This window comes from Dendrobium catenatum, unplaced genomic scaffold (genome assembly GCF_001605985.2).
Source record: "Dendrobium catenatum unplaced genomic scaffold, ASM160598v2 fragScaff_scaffold_1507, whole genome shotgun sequence".
Lineage (NCBI taxonomy): Eukaryota > Viridiplantae > Streptophyta > Magnoliopsida > Asparagales > Orchidaceae > Dendrobium > Dendrobium catenatum.
The window spans coordinates 206,605-215,766 of NW_021319969.1; positions in this window are offsets into that span (position 1 = coordinate 206,605).

Sequence of the window (9,162 nt, forward strand, 5' to 3'; positions counted from 1 at the left end):
ACATGCAGATCTCTATCAATTCCATTCCAATTGGTTCCAATAATCATTCTTGTGACCTGAAATCATAAAAATTCATATAATGAGCAGAAAAACTCAGCAAGTAATCAAACTCCATCAATGCTTTTAATGCAAGACAAAAGAATATATATATATATATATATATATATGGAGGTGTCACTCTTCAAGGCCTTCGAGTTCTTATAATCAATATTTTGCATTTTTATCACTTATGATTTGATTTTGAACTGTGATTCTGAGCTAGGTAATTTGTATTTCCAAAGGTTGAATGACCTCGAACCCATAAACCATTGCAAATAGAGTGGATTGGGTCAGGGTTCTATACGTAGTCTGATAGGCCCATAGAGCTTCCACCAACCACTCATCCCATTGTCATTTTTTTGTTATCACTATGGGTATTCTTAATAATTGGCACCTAGTTTTTGTTGAAGTCCTCAACCAATCCATTAGTCCAAGGGTAATAGATCATTGAGTATCTTCAATCAATGTTATGACATCTTACAAAATTATTGATTTTTGTAGACTTGAATGCGGACCCAATATTGGATATGATTCTACGAGGTACATTAAATCGATATACGATATGGTCACAAAATAACTTTAAGACATGGTGGGATGTTATATTATGCAGGGAAATTGCTTTCACCTATTTTGAGAAATAATTAGTCGTGGCTAATATGAAGCGATGAATTCTCAAGAAGGAGGGTTAATCAATTTGATAATATATGTGCCCCAACTCTTGAAGGGCCAAGAAGCTATCGTGGGGTGCAACACATTAGGCGGCTGATGTAAAACCATTCCATGAACTTAGCATTGATGACAATGCTTTGCAATATACAGGCATTCGTCAATCATTGTAGGCAAGTAGTACCTAAGTCTTTTGATTCTCAATTTCATTTTTGGAGCCGATTGATGTGCATCGCATAGTCCAGAATGGACTTCATTAAAAATCTTTGGGGCTTCTCATTTGTCTATACAATGCAGCCACATTTGATCGAATGATCGACGGTACAACGAATTGTTGACTAGTACATACGATAAGGCACGTTTCTTAACCTGGTTAGTAAGAGACTTATCCTGAGGAAGTTTTCCCTCTTGAAGGTAGTTGATCAACAGTTATCTTCAGTCACCTTGTTTATCAGTTATCGAAGAGGAAGAAAGGATCTGAAGAGGTTTCTTGTTGATGTATTCCAAGTCAATAGGGGAAAGGGCTTTACGACCCTAAATCTCTATAGGGATGGAATCTTCCTCCGGACATGCGAATTCCTTTGCAAGCTTCGCTAAGGCATCCATCGCAAAATTATTTCCACAGAGAACCCTATATAGAGTTCTGATAAGAATCTGCTCAAGAAAATGAACGGTGTATTGGTGGTATTTTAAAAGATTAGGATTTAAGATCTTATAAGTTCCTGCAACCTTGTTTAACACTAGTTGAGAGTCACCAAAGATCTTAATCACTTTAATCTCCATTAAAATTGCAAGTTCCAAATCGATTATCATAGCTTCATATTCAGCCTCGTTGTTCATCTAAGGTTTTGATAAATGGTAGGAAAAGTGCATCAATCCCTTTTATGGCATTATAAAAATTAAGCCAACTTTAGCCTTTCTGGGGATCATAAATTCTTGGGTTACATCCCAATGAGAGGATGCTGCACCATCAAAATAAAACTCCCAGACAACATCTTCAGATTCCCTCAAACAGCATCAGGTAAATCATCATTCAAAGGAGAATCTGCCAACAGCGGGTGTGCTGCTAGAAAGTTGGCAAGGGCCTGGCCTTTTACAACATAGAGGGGACTGAAGGTAATATCAAATTGGAGTAATATCATAGACCATCGAGCCAGGCGTCCTGACAACGTAGGTCGGGTCATAAGATATTACAAAGGATTAACTCTAGAAATTAGTCTGATCGAGTGGGAAAGTATGTAATGCCTTAGTTTTTGGGCTATATAAACCAAACCAAGATAATGCTTTTCAATTAATGGATTTTGAATTTCTATAGGCATAAGTATTTGTCTAAGGAAATAGAGAGCATTCTCTATCCCTTCATCGTTGACCTGAGCTAACAGGGCACCTAAGGATTCATCTAAGGCTGCAGTGTAGACGATCAAAGGTTTCCCCAGCTCAGGGGCTACTAGAACTAGTAGGATAGAGAGGTATTTCTTGATATTATTGAAGGCATTCTAACACTTCTCATTACATATGAATTTTGTTTCCTTCTTGGCAAGGATAGAGAAGGGTTGACATCTCTTAGAAAGATTAGAGATAAACCTCATTATATATGCCAATCTACCTTGTAGAGACCTTAATTGAGTAAGGCTCCTAGGAGGTGACATATCTAAGATGACTTCAATTTTGGAAGGGTCAATTTCAATTCCCTGGTGCCTCACTACAAATCCAAAGAATTTTCCGGTGGTAACACCAAAGGCACACTTCAAGGGATTCATTTTCAAATCATAGCGGCACAACAATTCAAAAATGACCCTTAAGTCATATAGGTGAGCCTCCTTAACTTTACTCTTGACAACTAAATCATTAATATAGCATTCAACTTGATTATGGATTAAGTCTTCAAAGATGTGAGTCATGGCCTGCTGGTAGGTTGCCCCAGACTTTTTCAGGCCAAATGGCATCACCTTATAACAAAAAAGATTCCTATGGGAGTTCTAAATACAATATTTCTCTCATCTTCTAGGGCCATCTTGATTTAGTTATAACCAGATGAGCCATCCATAAAGGATAAAATAGCATGCGAAGAGGTAATGTCTACCGAAAGTTTTGGTATAGGTTGAGGGAATTCATTTTTGGGACATGCCTTATTCAGATCCCTATAGTCGACACAAATTTTAATTTGACCATTCTTCTTTCTAATTGGCATGATACTGGCAACCCAAGAGGGGTATTGCTCCTTTTAGATACATCCAGCTTTGACCAACTTCTTAATTTTGAAAACACCTTATTACTCAATCTCTAAGCGCATGCGCCGAGGAGCTTATTTAATAGGAATGGCATCGTGTTGAATCCCAAGTTTATGGACCGCTACGTCAGTATACAAACCCAGCATTTCATCGTATTCCCAGGAAAAATAATCACTGAACTTAGACAACAGCTGAATCAGATCCTGAGTCTCACTCTCACTTAGTAAAGTGCTTATGAAAGTGGGGTGAGGGTCATCGTCAATCTTCATGTTAATTTTTCTTAACTTGTCGACTATCTATTTAATTTTTTCTTCAAATTTAGGGGATTTTTATCCCGAACTTGAAGTTCATCGGGATCATCTAAATTCTCCAAACATAGCCAATCAAGGAGACCGATGGCATCCATAGGGACATTCTGAGATTCAAAATGGTAAGTTATCATTAGGCAATATTCGTCATCATCAAATAAACTAACAGTTCCAAAGCCGATACCACTTATTGGATTTTTCTTAATCTTAGTTTGCCAAATATTCTCGTGGTATCTAGCTTATCCCTTAGTCCATCAATACGGTATGGGACCTTTGGAGAAAGAATTCTTTATACAAATAGGGAAGTAGCCGAAAGGTAATTTCATTAATTTATTAAAATCTACCTCCTTAAGGGTTACATCACCTTCATCTCTTATGGAGAAGGAGTCAAGAATGAATTTCTGGACTTTTTTTCTTCACCATTTAGGTTGGGAGCCACTTTAACCTCTAATCCTACAATCCTACCAACCGATAGTGGGGTAAGGGAAAGGGCCTCAATCCTCCTACTGAGCCTTTTGTACATAGTTAATTTAGGCTCATCATTTTTAATTTTTGAGATATCTACCTCAGGGTCACTATCTTGGTCTAAGGTGTGATCAAATTTTGGAGGATTTGTATTCTGATAATCGAAAGGAATATCAACACCCTGATTTTCTAGTTCACCATTAGAATCTGACTCCGGATCAATATATACAGGTGTTGCTCTCCTTTCTAGTGAAGCACGGCCTCGACCACATGCCCTTAGAGCCATCCTCTCACCTCTTTGAGGTAATGTGTTCGGAGGCCTAAGGACAGCAATAACGAGTCATCTTTACTACTCGACTCTATCATTTCTTGATTTTTATCTTCATTTTATCTTTTTTTTTTTTTTTTGGTTGGAACTTTGATCGACAACTTTCTCCTCAATTTTGATCTCAAACTTAGAGCGGTTCTAGGACCTTTTTGGTATAAAATATGTACCATCCTCAAAGATCCCAATTTCTTGAATAAAGAATGGTTGCAAATTACCCCTAATCACATGTTCAATACCATCTCGTTGGTACTTGACGCACTAGTGTAGGGTAGATGGAACCATTATGTATTCATGAATCGAAGGCCTACCTAAGAGGGAATTAAAGGGCATTTTCGAATTAATTATATGAAACTTAGCCTCGATTTTCAATTCTCCTATCTCTAAGAGTAGGATGATTAAACCTAAGTTCCTCTCGCCATTTTCATTGAACCCATGAAGGACCAACTTGTCAGTTAAAAGCTTGCTAGTATCAATTCTAAGGTAATAGATGGTCTTTATGTTCATCACATTGACCGATGCACCCGGATCAACAAGAACTCTTGATAACTTGAAATTTCCCACATCTACAGAATATAGATATGACTTGTGGTTTGTAGTTCCCAAAAGCAGGTCATCATCTGAAAAAGTTATTCTAGGGACCTCTTTGAAGTAGAGAGACTCATCTTTTGATGTTGAAGCCAAATGGGCTAAGAAAATCTAGGGGTTGAGAAGTGCTTTAATTAAAAATTCCCTCATTTCTCTAAAAAGGAGTGCGTCATAAATGCTTAATTTGGTTGGCAACTTCCTAAGATGGGCCAAGATGCTATAATAAACTTTAGGAACGATTGGCTCGAAACTTGGAGTGATTAAAGGGAATTTAGATTACTGAGGAGAATTTTCATTTAGATCTTGAAAGATGGGTTGCTTGCCTTTATCTAGAGGGGGAAGCCTAGGAGGTAAGACTTTATCGCCATGGAGTTGCACCTGCTCGATATCCTCGGGAGGGTAAACTACAGTGGTTTCTTTGTTCACCGTAGGCATTAGATCATCATTTCACGAAAGGGAGTCAGAATCTGAAAATTCTATCATGATAGGACTTTTCTATAAATCAATTTGGGGGAAGTCACTTTCTTATAAGGTTTCAAATTTGACGTCTCCTTGGAGGGTCGACTCGGGAGGGTCGAGTTTCTTAACATCGAGATTGATTTCATCAAAATTTTGATTTAAAACAGAGTATTCATAAACTTACATTTCAAATTTATGGCTAATCATCATGACATAGACAGAAGGATATTTTTTTATTCATATTTTGACCCTTTGCCTTTGATGGGGCAAAGTAAAAGTCATAGAACAAGAGTGGGGAAAGGGTTTTCACACTGCAATCCACCACTCAGATATATCTCTCATCAACACACTTCCTCTCTACAAAGTCATCACTCTTTTCTTTTTCATGTTTTACAGTAGTTCCTATGACTAAGGAGAGGGAAGCAGCTCAACATTCTCCTGCAAAGCGTCTAGGTCAACTTCCTATACTGGGCCCTGGGCAGTTATACTCAGCTGTTGAGTAAGATGAAAAGACTTGTTAATGAACTTTTTAAATGCTCAGGATAAATAAATGTCCCAACCATCTTCAATAGAAAGAGGAGTGTTAAGGAGATTACCTGAGATACTTTTGACTGAAGCTTGTTTTAGATTTACCAAATACTCCTTAGGAATTATAATGTTACCTTGATTGAAATTCCTCTTGAGCTAATCTTTAAACACAACACAGTCTTCGAGTAAGTGGCCAAGCATGCGGTGGTAAGGACAATATTTAGGATCATCCTTCTTACCTTTGTCCTCTAGCCTCCTAGCTTCTAGCAACTGAAAATAAGGCTTCTTTGTCAGACGCTTGAAGATCTTCCTCGCTGACTCCCTTTTAAATGGATAAGGTTTGCCAATCTCTCTCTAAAAGGGATGAAGTGGGATCTCTAACAAATTGAGGAGTTATTTGGAATGTCTACTTCTGGGGTGGCTGTGGTGGTGGCGGCGCACTAGGATGACTAATAATTGGCCTCTTGCCTTTATCAACTACTGAGACCACGACTTTATTCTTAAAAGATTTTACCAACTTAGGACCCTTCTTTTCCTCAGGCTGCTCTCATAAGAATCGCATCCTAGGAGCCTCTTCATGGTCCTCAATCAATTGCTTAATGTCCTTCTAAAGTAAAGTTTGATGAATAGTGGGAACTGTAGGCTAAACTGGGAGAAATTCTGGAAGACATGGAGGAATCGTTGGCACGAACTCAGCAGATTTAGAGCTGACCCTTCTAGCTTTTTCGTTAATCTCCTAAGCTGACTACTGTAACTTTAAGGAAGTCTCCTACAATTTATTTAATTGCTCTTGCATTTCTCAAACTTGTGACATCACGCTTGCGAGCTGAGTCTCTAAGTCCCTTATATGTTGGTCTTCCCTAGCCTTCACCTACTCATCTAAATCTGACTCGTTTATACATGAATCCACCTCCCTAGCAGACCGATAGGCTTCTTTTGTTAGACCCTCTAGTCTCAACCATGCAAATATTATCAGTGTAGTCATCCTCTTCCCCAAGGAGGTCATCCAAATTCAGGGCAAAGTTGGTTGTCCCTTCTTTGTTTAACAAAATACTTCTTATCTCCTATACTACCTTATCGATTGGTCTGTCCCCAATCTACTCTGGATCGAGGGGTAAGTACCTTTTATAGTCAACCATGTAACAGAGTTTGTCAGAATCTAACTTATAAATAATTACTATAAGTTTTGGGTTTTATCTGGTTGAGACTCTGAAATTGGCTCATCTATCATCTCTTGATCTTGGTCAAATCCTTCCCAAGTTAAGGTCCTCGGGGGGCGAGGTAGGAGCTTGGAGAGTAATAGCTTCTACATCAAGCAAGGTAAGATCCTCGGACCCCTTAATAAGGAGCCCAGGAATGACACATAGAGTCTGGAGGACATCAGCTAAAACAACAGCAAGGGCAGTAACTGGAGCATCAACTAAACTAGTAGCCGGGGTACTATCAACTGTCATAACTGGAGTATTGGCACATATATCTACCGAATCAACTAGTACTGAAGGCAGACTGATTGGAACTCATTGCAGTTGGAGGATGAACTTAGAAATTCTAGGAGGCAGTGGTGGAATCTCCAACTTAGTCCTCTTAGGCACAAACTTCTTTTAAGAAGATTTGGGCCTCTTGCCCTTAACATCAACAGGTCTCCGAATCTCAACTTCCTTAGGCTTGGTGACCACTGAAGCCAACTTTAAAGGTTGAGGAGGGGGTACCGAGCCTACAAGTAGGATGGCAGCCTCTCTCCGACCCAATTAACACAATACCTTCTTGTTGAGTCTTGTAATTAGGTTGTTAAACCTAAGTGAATGTCCCAAGGCTACCAAGAGGTGGGGTGAATTGATACTTTTAAAAAAAATTTAAGTCCCCTTTTGAAAATTAAGTTGAACCGAAATAAAAATTTCTTTTAAGTTTTTCTAGAAAAATATTTTTCAACCAGAGATTTTTAAAACTAAAATGTAAAGTGTGGAAACGTAAAAATAGTAAAGTAAATGACATCAGATTTATAGTGGTTCGGTCTAAAACCAGACCTACATCCACTCCCCAGAGGCACCCTCTGAGTATTGCACTAATACCAATAGTGACTCTCCTTTTGCACCCACAGCAAGGCGGAGAAGCCTTTACAACACACTCTTTTCACCACTCCCCGGTGCGACAGAGAACCGTCTGTCCTTTTACACAATCCCCAGTGTTGCAGAGAACCATCGTCCTTTCACACTCTCCTAGTGTGGGCAGAGAACCGTCGTCCTTTCACACTCTCCTAGTGTGGGCAGAGAACCCTTCGGCTATTTACACTCTCTAAGTGTAGGCAGCGAACCCTTCGGCTGTTCACACTCTCCAAGTGTCAGTAGAGAACTAGATCTCCTTGATAGATCTTCTCACAAGAATCTAGAAGGAAGAAAGAAAAGAGTGAAGTAATCCTAATTCACAAGTAGAGATTCTTACATTTGAAATTCAAGTGAAGCCTTCTTGCTCCAGTGGTAGGAATCCTTCCTTGAATGCTCTCTTTCACTCTCTCTCTGAAAATTCTCTCAAGAGGCACGAAGATCAAATGAAAAAAAGATTGGGTGGCAGTCTAGTTTGGACTATTTATACAAAAGACAAGAAAAACCGCCCAAAAACTGCAAGTTTTCAATTCTGTACGCAGTGGATGGTTCTGTACGATCGTGGATCGTCCTGGACGATTTTACTTAAACAATCTGAAACGACCCTATTTGAATATGTGTACGAAATGCCTTCGTACAACTGATCGTCCTGTACAAACTAGGTTCATCCAGTATGAACGGTTATTGCAAGGTCGGTTCTAGAAACTGCTGAAAATTGTTCTAAGTCGGTTAATCATTTGGACGAGAATATGTTCGTCTGGATAAAATTTTTACAGAAAACCGATCGTCCTGGACGATTCTTGACTTCGTCTGGACGAAAATTTTCCAGAGGACCAATGGCCACGGATGATAATTTATTTTCGTCTGGATAAAAATTTTCCAGAGCTCCGATCGTCCTGGACGATTTTTGATTTCGTCGGGACGAAATTTTTCCAGAGGACCAGTCGCCACGGACGATAATTTAAATTCATCTGGATGAAAATTTTACAGTGAACCAATCGTCGTGGACGATAATTAATTTTGTCCTAGACGAATAGGACTTAGAAAAATTTTTCGAGCAAGTTCCTATTCGTTCCATATGCTCTATAGGAGATAACTGTCTGATCGTCCTGTACGAACGAATATCGTCCAGTACGATCAGTATAAACATTTTATATGATCTCCTTATGTGTGTGTGTATGTTTTTATTCACTCAAATTACAATCACTCCCTTTCAATTTGATTTTAAAGAAAAGTGCAAGCTTCAAATTTTACAATGTATCTCATGCTGAATTTAATTTGAAGTCTTCGTAGTCTGGAGTTTGTTTTTCCTGAAATGTTAGTACACACAAGAGCAAATACAATTCTTCTAAAAAATGTTAGGAGATAACTACACATTTGAACAATAATCTTTGGAATCATCAAAACTACATAAGTTGCAAAAATGTAAAGCATGCAAATAGCAACTATCTTAA